The sequence below is a fragment of the Equus przewalskii genome, chromosome 4 (genome assembly GCF_037783145.1).
Source record: "Equus przewalskii isolate Varuska chromosome 4, EquPr2, whole genome shotgun sequence".
Lineage (NCBI taxonomy): Eukaryota > Metazoa > Chordata > Mammalia > Perissodactyla > Equidae > Equus > Equus przewalskii.
The window spans coordinates 34,584,824-34,597,736 of NC_091834.1; positions in this window are offsets into that span (position 1 = coordinate 34,584,824).

A 12,913-nucleotide genomic window follows, 5' to 3' on the forward strand; every position below is an offset into this window, starting at 1 on the left:
TTGGCATATCCATTTGGGAATTATCAGCAATTAAATGGAATTTAAAGCCATGGGAATGATTGAGAGCACCTGAGGAGAGAGTAGATTAAAGAGAAGAGGCCAAGGAATCAGAGAGTCCCCAACATTTAGAGGACTGATAGAAACAAAGGAGCTAGAACGGAGATTGAGAATGAGTAGTCAATTGCATAGGTGGAAAACTGGATATAGCATCATGGAAGTCAAGAGAAGAATATTTCAAGGAGGGAGTGGCCAACTCTATGTACTGCAAGAGCACTGTTAAGATGAGGACAGAGATATCTTCCGCATTTGGTCCCATGGAGGTCTCAGCTTGCCCTTGACAAGAGCAGTTTCACTGGGGGAGGGAAACCCAATTGTTGTGTGTTGAAGAATGAATGTGAGGTGAAGAAATGGAAACAGAGTTATAGGCAACCCTTTTGAAAGATTTTGCTGTGAAGCAGAGTAGAGAAGCCATAAAGGGAAGGAAATGTGGGACCAAGAGAGATTTTTTGTGTGTGCGTGTGTGTTTAAAGATGGGAGATTTTAAAGCTATTTGTTTGCTGATGGAGACAATTCATTAGGGTAGGAGATGGTGACATGCAGGAGGGAAGTTAAGGAAAGCAATGAGGCCCTTGAGGAGGAGACTGAATCCAGTGCACAAGGGTAGAGACTGAAAATTGAGGGTAAAGTCCTGTCATCTCCCTCACAGAAGAGAAAAAGGAGGTGGGAGCAGAGGGGAGCAGGCAAAGAAGATGAGGGAGGTTCCAGCTGATGCTTCTGTTTTCTTACTGGCATTCAAAGCCTAGGACAGAGTAATATAGTTATATCATCCCCAATAATTCCTATGTCTCATAACAATATTTTTAGTGCCCTTATATGTAAATCAAAACATGACAATTTATAACATTGTGAAACTTTCCATAGATATAAATTCACAAAGAAAAACAAATTTCTTGGTCAAAGCATGCGTGCAAATGTTTTCATTATAAGTACATTCTAGTCAACCATATTTAGAATTAAATATAAAAGAACCAAAAGTATTCTATAATTATGATTGTAGATATAATTACTTACATTTGGAATCTGCTTGCTTGAGTAGCCCAGGTAATTAGAATGTTTTGTTAAACAGGCTGAGGTTTAAACGGATACAGGACCAAGTGATTTGCACAGAGAACAATTTCCATGGCCAGAGAACTGCATTCTTAACCTGGGCCAGGTATTTCAAAACATGCTGTTTGGGTCATAAGGGAGCACAGGGAGCGGGTGGAATGGGTGGGGAGGGAAACATTACGGACGACTTTGTGCAAACTCATCACCACTGTTGGAAAAACAACTCAAAACAACCACCAAGTCAGTAACATTATCTTTAGCCTATAGAGAGCAGTACATTTTTTGGCTGACTATCATCCTCAATTAGTTACCTTATTGTTACATAATGTGTTTCCTTAAGAAGACTCACAGAGCCCTACTCAAATCATTCCATTTGTCTTCATAGCATTCTGAAGCTGAGGGCAGAAGGGATGTTGTTTAGATCAGTAATGTCCAACAGGACTATAACATGAGCCACAAATGTAATTAAAAAGTTTTCTCTAGTAGCTACATTTTTTAAAAAAGTAAAAAGAAATAGGTGAAATTATTTTGAATGTTATATTTTATTTAATCCAATATATCTAAAATATTATCATTTCAACATGTAATGAATATAAAAAAATTGTTCGTGACGTCTTTTCCATTCTTCTGTTGGTACTATGTCTTTGAAATCTGGCGTGCATTTCACACTTAGAACACATCTCAATTTGGACCAGCCACATTTCAAGTACCCACAGTAGCCACATGGCATCTCAATTCTAGAGAATGATGGAAATGGTGATGGTCACAGAATCCAAAGTCCAGGCTCTGTTACAAGGTAGTTTAATGTGAGTCAGAGTTTGTCATTGTCCTGCTCAAAATTCTCCCAAGACTTCTCGTCACTCCTACAGCAACAGCTAAACTCTTACCTATGAGGCTGAACATGATGCAGCCCTGCTTCCCTTACCAACTTTATGACCTACCAATTTCCCTCTCGCTCATTCTGCACCCACCCCTGCCCCCACCCTACCTCCTACCTACCTGCCTTCCTCCTCTTTCAGCCTGGAATGCATCTTCTCATGCCCAGTCCCTAAATTCATTCAGGTTTTTGCTGAAATGTCATGTCAGGTAGGCCTATGATCTAAAGTAGTTGTCCTCTCTGGTCACTCTCCTGCTTTCTTTGTGTTCATTACACTACGTACTGAAAGTGTATATGCGTCTTTAAATTCGTTTACTGTCTATCTTCCCCACTGGACGTAAATTTCATGAGGTCAGGAGCATTGCTTTGGACACTGTTGGATCACCAGTACCTGGAATAATGCCTGGCACACAGCAGGTTTTTTGAATGGATGTCTGAATAGCGTTATTTTTGGCAGATCATTTAGAGGGTATAGTGTTTAAGAGTGTACGCTCTGGAGTCAGACTCCTTGAGGTCAAATTCCAACCTGTCTGCTTACTATCTCTATTCCTTTGAGTAATTGCTTAACTTCTTTAACTTCAGTTTTCTCATCTGAAAAATGGGCATGTTAATTTTAGCATCTATTTCATAGAGATAATGTTGTTTTGAGGATTAAATGAGATAAAGAATGTAAAGTACCTAATATAGCATCTGACCCATAATAAGCATTCAGGAAAATTTCCTACTGCTATCTGTTACACAGAGATTAAAGTGAGTGCCTTGGCTCACATACTCCTCAAACTACCTTGCCACTCCACACACATGGCTCCAGTGCATATGCTCCCATCCCTATCTCACTCACCCTTGCAGCTCCATTGGATACTGTTGGACTTTCTCTTGCTGACTTGCGTGTCCCTAGGCTATCCTACTGCCTCTCTGCCTGTCCCCTCTCACTCTTCTCTGCTGATTCCTTTTCCTCCTTCTTTGTTTATATTCCTTCAGGCTCTGCCTTTGATGCTGGTTACCCTATGCTCACTCCTTGAGCAATCTCACCCACTCCTAGGACTTCAATTGTCATTTCGATGCTGCTAATTCCAAATCTACATCTCTAGCCCCACTTTCTCTGCTGAGCTCCAGGTCCGTATCTGCAATTGCCCTAGAGTCATTCCATTTGGATATTCAACACTGAAATCATTCCATTTCCTCCAAACCTGCTCCTCATCTGGATTTCCTATCTTAATGAATGGCATGCCACTCACCCATTGTCCAACCCCCAAAATGCAGTATCAGTCTTGAGTCCTTCCTCTTCCATCACGCAATCCAATCAATCACAATGTACTCACAAATCTATTTTCTTCTAACCTTCCCCTGTCACCAGACCTGAATCCAGGCCAACATCACTTCCTGTCTAGATTCCAGGCTAGACTAACCAAACTTCTTAATAGGCACCTTTGTATCCATTCTTTCCTCCCTCTAATTCTTCTCCACAAAGTAACTATAGTAATCTGAATAAAAAGCAAATCTGATCGCACTAGCATGCTCAGAGCCTCATTGCTTAAAGCTCCAACGTGATGGGTAGCTCCCCATTGCCTTTAGGATAAAGTCAAATTTCGGGGGTGATTTAATTACATATGTTTGAAAAGTTATACATGCATGCTTGTTATAAACAAACGAAACAGTAGTCCTTTGACATACCCTCTCCCACATCACTGTCCATTTCTTATGCTGCCACTCTCGCTCCCCAGGTGCAACCACTATCAACTATTTTAGTTGATTCCTTTGGAATTATCTCCATATCTCTAAAGAACATATTTATATTGATTTATTTTTCTTTTTGCTGAGGAAGATTCGCCCTGAGCTAACATCTGTTGCCAATCTTCCTCTATTTTTTTTGTATGTAGGTCACTGCCACAGCATAGCCACCACCTAATGGTGTAGGTATGTGCCTGGGAACCCAACCCTGGCTGCCGAAGTGGAGCATGCCAAACTTAACCTGGAGTCAGCCCCCTATATTGATATTTTTTAAAAAAATTTCAGTGACTTCCAATTCCAAACCCTATGACACCCATCACATATATGAATACTTCCCATTCCTCATCTTCTCAACATGGCCATGATCTGCATATTGTATTTGCATACTTGTATATTGCAATACTGCATTCAGTATTTGCACTGATATAACTTTGTGAATGTTATTCACATCTGAGCCACAGAGGGCCATGAATACTTTTCCTTTCCTGTACAACTTCTGTTTTTCTTCAGTTAATAACTATCTTTTTCCTCCTGTACTTGGTTTTTGTAATAAAGTGGCTTGACTCCATTTTTTTTTCCTGCTTTTTCTCCCCAAATCCCCCCAGTACATAGCTGCATATTTTAGTTGTGGGTCCTTCTAGTTGTGGCATGTTGGGATGCTGACTCAGCATGACCTGAGGAGGGGTTCCATGTCTGCACCTAGGATCCAAACCAGTGAAACCCCGGGCAGCCGAAGTGGAGCACATGAACTTAACCACTTGGCCGTGGGGCCGGCCCCTGACTCCATTTTTGATGTTTGTTGACAGCTTTCAATCTCCACCCCTCTTTTCTATCTCCCCCACATCTAGGCAACAAAGATAAGAAGAACTGTGTAGGCCTTTACCTCTAAAAGCTGATGGCAATTTCAAATAGCACAGATTCTAGCCCATGCTAGGGGAATTCTCCACCATGCTGACTACCCTTTAACCATAAAAAAGCCCCATACCACCCCTAGCCTTTGCTCATTTTCTCATCAGACACCTGCATGAGCCCATTCCCTGCTGGGAACCCCCAGTTTAGTGTTAGCACTAAATATACCTTATTTATATTCACTGGTGGCCGCATTGTGTCTGGACGTCCAAATAAATTCCTGAGTGGGCCATCATGCTCACCTCTGCGCAGACTGATCTTTGTACTTATCATTAGTACCTCCCCAAACTTCCAAGACCCCTGGCTTTGTAAATCTCCCCTCAACACGCTTTAAATGCCACTCATTCTATCCATGTCATCTTCTGCATGGTCTTTCTCCCAGGGCCTCTGCCCTGTCCCAGTCCACCAGACTGGTTGATCTTCAGGCTTCCTTCAGAGCTATAGTCTTAGATTATTTTTTCTTCACCATCATCCTGCCTTCACATGTATTGGCACCTCATTTCTTGGATTCCATTTTCTCTTTTCTTACTTTGGTTGAACAAATCCTCTGATTGCTTCTTGAGAAATGGGCCTGTGAAGTAGTATTTTTGACTTTTAACGTCTGAAAAATCTATGTTCTAGCCTTCCACTTAATTAATAATTTGGCTGGGAAACTCTAAATTAGAAATCGTTTTCTTCTACTATTTTCTAGCATTCACTGTGGCTGTCAAGAAGTCTCAAGCCATTCTGACACTTGATTCTTTTTAGAAGCCTGTTTTTCTTTTCTGAAAGTTTTAAGAATATCCTCTCTGTTCACAGGGTTCTGCAGTCTCATGAGGGTGTGTGTCAGTGCAGGTTTATTTTCGTCTGCTGTCTTGGGAGCTTAATATACTCTTGCAGTTTGGAAAGTCATGTCTTTTCATTCCAGGAAATTTTCTTGTATCATTTCTTTGATAATTTCCCCTCTCCATTTTCTCTATTCTCTCTTTCTGGAACCGCATTATTCAGATATTGAACTCCCTGGATTAGGCTGTACTTTTCTCATCTTTTTATCTCTTCTTTGTCCATCTTTTTGTTTTACTACCTGGAAGATTTCCTCAACTTTGTATTTTAAACTTACACTTGAAGTGTTCTTTTATACCACGATATTTTTAATATCTAAGAGTCCATGTTTGTACTCTGGTTGCTACGTTTTTTTTCTTTCCTTCTTCTCCCCAAAGCCCCCCAAGCACATAGTTGTATATTCTACTTGTAGGTCCTTTTGGTTGTGGCATGTGGGACACCGCCTCAACATGGCCTGATGAGCAGTGCCATGTCTGTGCCCAGGAATCAGCGAAACTCTGGGCCACCAAAGTGGAGTGCACGAACTTAACCACTCGGCCATGGGGCCAGCTCCTCTTGTTGCTACTTTTAAAAACATGTATAGCATCCAGTTTTTGTTTGATGTCTGCACAAAAAGACTGCAATGTCCTGTACTATTTCACTATCTTTGAATCTCTGAAGATATTAATAGGGTTTTTTTCTCCTGCTCAGTCTTTATTTATTCCTAGAAGCTTTCGCTGTTAGTTTGTTTTGGCCTCTATCTTTCTTATTAGAATATTCCATCAACTATCTGGAGATCCTTGGCTGTCTGTCCATATCTAGGAGAGAGGCACTAAAAAGTTTTGGGCAAGCTCAATTTACATGGTTGGGCCTGTCAACTGTGGATTTCACTGTAAGCAATCTGTTGATCAAAACTATGGGAAGAAAGTGGGGAAAGAAGGGTAGGTGTTTTGACATTCAGTTTTACACTTTCAGTAGGTTGCCTCTCAGCCTTACCAACTGCTGGCTTAGGATTCAGCTTTCTTGGGACTGACAAGTCAGTTACTACTCAGCTATAATTTTTCCAGCTTCCAAAATTGTGTTGGTGCTGTTTCTTTTTTCATTATCGATGTGTCCGTGGACTTGTGCTTTTAAAAAATCTGTTCACTTTAGTTTTAGTGGGTTTTCAAGAGGAACAGAAACTACCATGAGTGTTGTCTGACATTTCTAACAGGAATTAAAGTACACACGGCCCTTACTGTGTGATTGTTGAAGTGTCTCCCTCCTCTCCCTTGCTGAATTCACCAGTCTTCTTCCATATCTGTTCTATACTCAGACCACCTTTTGGTTTCTTGAATGTGCCATGTTCTCTCTTTGCCTTCTGGTCCTCAGAAGTGTGGATCCCTCTGTGGGACCCCCTGCTTGCTGCCACACTATCTGTATGGATCTTTCAGGTCTCAGTTTAGGTGTGATTGCTCAGGGTGGACATCTCTTACCCTCAGATTAGGGTGAAATTTCCCTGCTGTAGGGTGTCCATAGCACCCAGGTCTTCCCCTATTAGAAGAAAGGTCACCTTTTATTTTCCATCACTAGTCTGTAAGCTCTGTGCAGGCAGGGACTGTGACCGTGCTCCACCTCTCTCACTGCAGTATATCCAGCTCTTAGCACAATGCCTAGGACATTGTATGTGCCCAAAATGCATTTGATGAAGAAACAAATGAAGAAAAGTGAAATTACTTGCTTATGATAAGAAAACAGAGATAGTACTGGAAACTGATTTTCTTAATCCTTTTCGTTAACCACATCAGCCTATCCCTGTTTTCTTGGTTTGTGATTGAAAGAAATCAAATAAACTTGATTAGGAAAAGGATATAACAATCCCTTAAATTTGTAGGTGAGCACCAGGATCATTGTCTATCTCTAGTTTACAGATAAGGAAGCAGAAGATTGGTGATACAATACAGGTCATGAGAGAAGATTCTAGAACTGAGAATTAATATCTTCCAGCTCCTAACCCTGTTCTCTTTTTTACTGTTTGAAACACACCTAGGATGTGACGTCTTCAACCTTATTGTCTTTTACACTGCATGGGTATTTCTATGTTGTCCTCTATATCTGACTTTCATCAAATAGCTACCATCATGTTGCTATTTAAGGGACTAAATCAGTGATTCTCATGTCGTGGACATTGTACAGGAATTATCTTGGAGGCTTTTTCAATCTTTACCTCCCCTTTCCTCCTCCTGCCCCTCCAGAGCCTGCCTAGGATGTTCTAGAGTAGCCCTTTGAAAACGTTTCCCAAGTCCTATAGACTGAATATCTGTGCCCCTCCCCCCCAAATCCATCCATTGAAACCTAATCCCCAGTGGAGGGTATTTGGAGGGTCTTTGGGAGATGATTAGGTTATGACTGTGAAGCTGTCATGAATGAGATTGGTGCGCTTATAAAAGATGCCCCAGAGAACTCCCTCACCCCTTCTACCATGGAGGACAGGGGGAGAAGTTGGCAATCTCCAACCCAGAAGAGGGTTCTCATCAGAACTCAACCATGCTGGCACCCTGATCTCAAAATTCCAGGCTCCAGAACTGCGAGAAATAAATTTCTGTTGTTTACAAGCCACCCAGTCTATTGTGTTCTCTTAGAACAGCCCAAACAGACTAAGACACCAAGTAATTTTGATATGACTCATCCACATAGGTAAGGACTATTGGATTAAATATTAATTATGACCAAACTGCATTTGATTAATCCATTACTGAAGCATGCTGCAGTGGTTCAACAAGCGATAGTTTTAGAATATTTGGTTCATTCATGCATACCAATTAAAGTAGAAAGGAGCCTCTTTTTCAAAGTCAGTTGTACGTCTTTCAATATCACACTTTTAATGTCTTCCAATTAGGTAGAGGGCTGGAATTTAGGAGTCTTTTTTTTTAATTTATATTTTATGGCAGTAACTTGGATTATAAGATTTCATAACTTTCAGGTGTACATCGTAATATATTTCGAATTCTGTGTAGATTACACCATGTTCACCACCCAAAGACTAATTGCAATCCATGGAATTTAGGAGTTTTGATTCATCCATTAACCTGTTTGGGTTTGGCTGATTCCTTGAACTCTCTCTGCTTCAGAATAGTTCCTTTCTATACAATAAGGACAACCATAATTATACCCAAAGTATATCAAAAGAAAAAGAAAATGCCACACATCATGCTACAAAAATGCTTTATAAAAGAAAAGTTTTTGGTAACCAAACTGTGTCTCAATCTAAAACTGGAACCTGTGATGATCTTGGGGATAATCTCTCGGCATCTCTAGGTCCATTTCTTCGTGTAACATTGTGGTAACGATAATGTCTCAGACTAGTATGGGTTAAAATAAGATGAGATCAATTTATAGCCTATTATAAAACCATAAGTTATTTTAGTTACATTTAAAAATTATAAATAGTCATTTTAGCTGAGGAATGTGATATGTCCAATGACACCATCAATTTAATTATCCTCTGGATAGTTTTTCAGCTTATAAGCACTTGATTAGAATCGGTATATGCGAGGTCTGCCTGATGGTGCAGCAGTTAAGTTCCCATGTTCCGCTTCGGCGGCCAGGGGTTTGCTGGTTTGGATCCCAGGTGCAGACATGGCACCGCTTGTCAAGCCATGCTGTGGCAGGCATCCCACATATAAAGTAGAGGAAAATGGGCATGGATGTTAGCTCAGGGCTAATCTTCCTTGAAAAAAAAAAAAAAGAGGATAGGTATATGAATGCAGATGAACTGTCAAGGGCCTTGGAAAGAAAGACTAGAATGTTTTTGATGGAAGAGCTGCATTTCTGAAGTTAATTGCTCCTAACAGGACTTGTATGGACTGACCAAAAGGCATAAGGTTTTGGTTCACTAAAGTATTAGCTTCTGACCATCTTCACATCCACATGCAGAGTTCAATTACAAGACTGGCCCCTGAAGTTTAACATGATGCATTGAAATCGATAACAATCATAAATGAGGACCCTTTCTTAATGACACGTCTGTATATACACACAAGTAACAACAAAGTGTATAATTGAGTGAAATGTATCTTAGTTAGAAATGGCAGTAGATATTCTCTTATATAAACTACTGTTGTACAAATTATATAACAATGGAAAACAGGAATGAGATGCTATTATAATATTTTAGCATGGTTTAATAGGAGAGGGGAATTTAGCAGTATTTCAATGTAAACTTTGACCCTGGTAGTTCTCCAAAACTATTCTGAGCTAATTTATGCTTGACATCACTTGGATGTTTTCACAACTTCTTTGTTCTTCCTGTAGTCATTTGCAAGTCTATCAATTTATTTAGGTCCCTAGGTCTCTTGAAATATATGTTGAAAAAATATAAAATCACCTATAAAACAGTCAGACAAATATAGGTCCTATTCCTGAACAAGCCTGGAGGTTTATGTCAGCGGGGAGTGATTTCTGTAAATGTGAAAAGGACTCGAATGAGGAGTGACTAGGCAATGGACGGCTGATAGAATAGGGAGGGGAGAGACAGGGAGCCTCCATTTACCTGAGTTTGAATGCACTGGTTTCTGCAACCTTCCGTTTCCTCTCCTTTTTAATTTTAATTTGCTCTTTGTCAAGGAAAAAAAAAAAAAAAGAACCCTTAAGACTACACATTATCTAACAGTTGGAACATGAAAAGTCGGTGACAAGAGTTTCGGATTCTATGTACCAGTTTCACTGATGGCTCACTGGGAACTTGGTGTAGGTCATCTAAGCTTGTGCTACTTCAGTTCCTGAATATGTTCCTGGATGTGTTCAAAAGACGGAGGATAATATTTGATCCTAAAAATAATTAACTAGGGTGCCCATTTTAGCGTTCTAAGAGGATATTTAATTATGTAAGTTTCCACCACTTTAATAATTATGCCCTGACCGTATGTCTTAATCTTCATTGACGCTCTGGCTAAATTCTAAAACTTTACTTTAACGAGCATATATTTTCTCTCTTTAACTTTACTTTCCAACTCTATTCTCCACATCCTTGGCATCCTGGTTTCATAGATTTCTTTTCTCTGATAATATCTTTTTCTACTCTTTTGGGTCTGTAAATCTGCTTCTGCTTTTGCTGGTATTTTAGATTCCAATCAAATCCTCTATATTTCATCTTATTTGAATTAAGATTCATTCCCTTAAAATTTACTGCCAGCATATTAGCCTGCTATTTTTTCTTATACGGACAAGATTCATTTATAATAAAAGCAGGGGCTGGCCCTGTGGTGCAGCGGTTAAGTTCGCATGTTCTGCTTTGGTGGCCCGGGGTTCGCTGGTTCCGATCCTGGGTGTGGACATGGCACCACTTGGCAAGCCATGCTGTGGTAGGCATCCCACATATAAAGTAGAGGAAGATGGGCACGGATGTTAGCTCAGAGCCAGTCTCCCTCCCCAAAAAGAGGAGGATTGGCAGCAGATGTTAGCTCAGGGCTAATCTTCCTCACAAAAAAAGAAGCATAATTTGTGTATGACATGTCTAGAAATAATGTATCTTAAATTTCACATAATTTCTGTCAACAGATCTTTGTCTCTCTATCTCATTTGTATATTAATTACTCTTTTTAAATATATCTATCTTTTAGTATATAAGGTAGGAGAGGAGAAATTTTACCATTCAATTTAGAATCAGAATTTTGCAGCTATGAATGACCCTAGAGGTCATCTAGTTCAAGTCCTTTATTATATAAATAAGGAAGTGGGTAAGTCACTTACTTCTCTAAGGCCACATAACACTTAGCGATAGAGTGGGGACTAGAACCCTTGAATCCTGGGTCTACAGCCACTGTTGCTACTACTCCAGGCCTAATTAATACATGTGCATGCTTTAATTGATGAATTTGATTAAGGTCAACCCATGCTGGGTGCAGACTCTAGGTAAGCTTATTTCTTTGTATTCAGACACTGCACCTTCAATTCAGGCCAGCCAAAACTATAACCTTGTGAACCAGAATTTCAGATGGAGAGCTGGCACAGCTCCATCTCCCACTGAAAATACATATGCCACACAGATGCTGGATAGTCATCTTTGTTTCCAAGGAAAACACACCTCTTCTCAGTAGCAGCAATATATTCTACATTCATTTGACAAACATTTATGTCCACAATGAAATGGGCATTGTACCTTTTGTAGTGTAGGGTCCTTGCCCTCAGGGAACTTACAATCTAAGCTGAAGGCAAATGTGAAACAAATAACTGTATAAAGAGTTGAGCCCCATAAGTGTACATATCTTTAAAGCATCCAGTTAAAAATCTTCTTTGTATCACAGTTTCTTGCAAAATTAGCCATTTTAATATATAACCAACAAAGGAAGCAGATAAGCATATAGTGCAAAGTTGGTTATTCATAATTGCCAATGTTTCTTTGGTCTGCTACTAACAACTGTTTCTCCTGCCAGGTATACTGTTGTAATTAGGTGAAGTTTTTCAGAGGTGAGAGAGCTAAAGTTTTGGAATGGGGTAGGTTAAAATGAAGTAAATTTTATTATTTAAAAAAAATTTATTGTGGTCTAACTGGTTTATAACATTGTAAAATTTCAGTTGTACATTAATATTTGTCAAACACCATATAAATGTGCCCCTGGGGGCCGACCCCGTGGAGCAGCGGTTAATTGAGCACATTCTGCTTCGACGGCCTGGGGTTTGCCGGTTCGGATCTCAGGTGAAGACATGGCACTGTTTGGCAAGCCATGCTGTGGCAGGCATCCCACATATAAAGTAGAGGAAGATGGGCACAGATGTTAGCTCAGGGCCACTCTTCCTCAGCAAAAAGACGAGGATTGGCAGCAGTTAGCTCAGGGCTAATCTTCCTCAAAAAAAAAAGTGCCCCTGGACCCTTTGTGCCTACCTTCCCTTTCTTCCCCCGGTAGCCATTAAATTGTTCTCTTTGTCTGTAAGTTTGTTTATATTCCACATGTGAGTGAAATCATGAATTATTTGTCTTTCTCTGTCTGACTTATTTCTCTTAACATGATGCCCTCAAGGTCCATCTATGTAGTTGCGAATGGGACGACTATGTCTTTTTTTTTATGGCTGAGTAGTATTCCATTGTATATATATATATATATATACCACATCTTTATCCAATCATCAGTCGTTAGGCACTTGGGTTGCTTCCAGGTCTTGGCTATAGTGAATAATGCTGCAATGAACATAGGCATGCAGAAGTCTCTTTGTGTTGTTGATTTCAAGTTCTTTGGATAAATACCCAGTAGTGGGATAGCTGGGTCATATGGTAGTTCTATTTTTAATTTTTTGAGAAATCTTCATACTGTTTTCCAAAGTGGCTGCACCAGTTTGCATTCCCACCAGCAGTGGATGTGGGTTCCCTTTTCTCCCCGACCTCTTCAACATTTATTATGTTTTGTCTTGGTGATTATAGCCATTCTAACAGGTGTAAAATGATATCTAAGTCTAGTTTGGATTTGCATCTCCCTGATGATTAGTGATGTTGAGCATCTTTTCATGTACCTA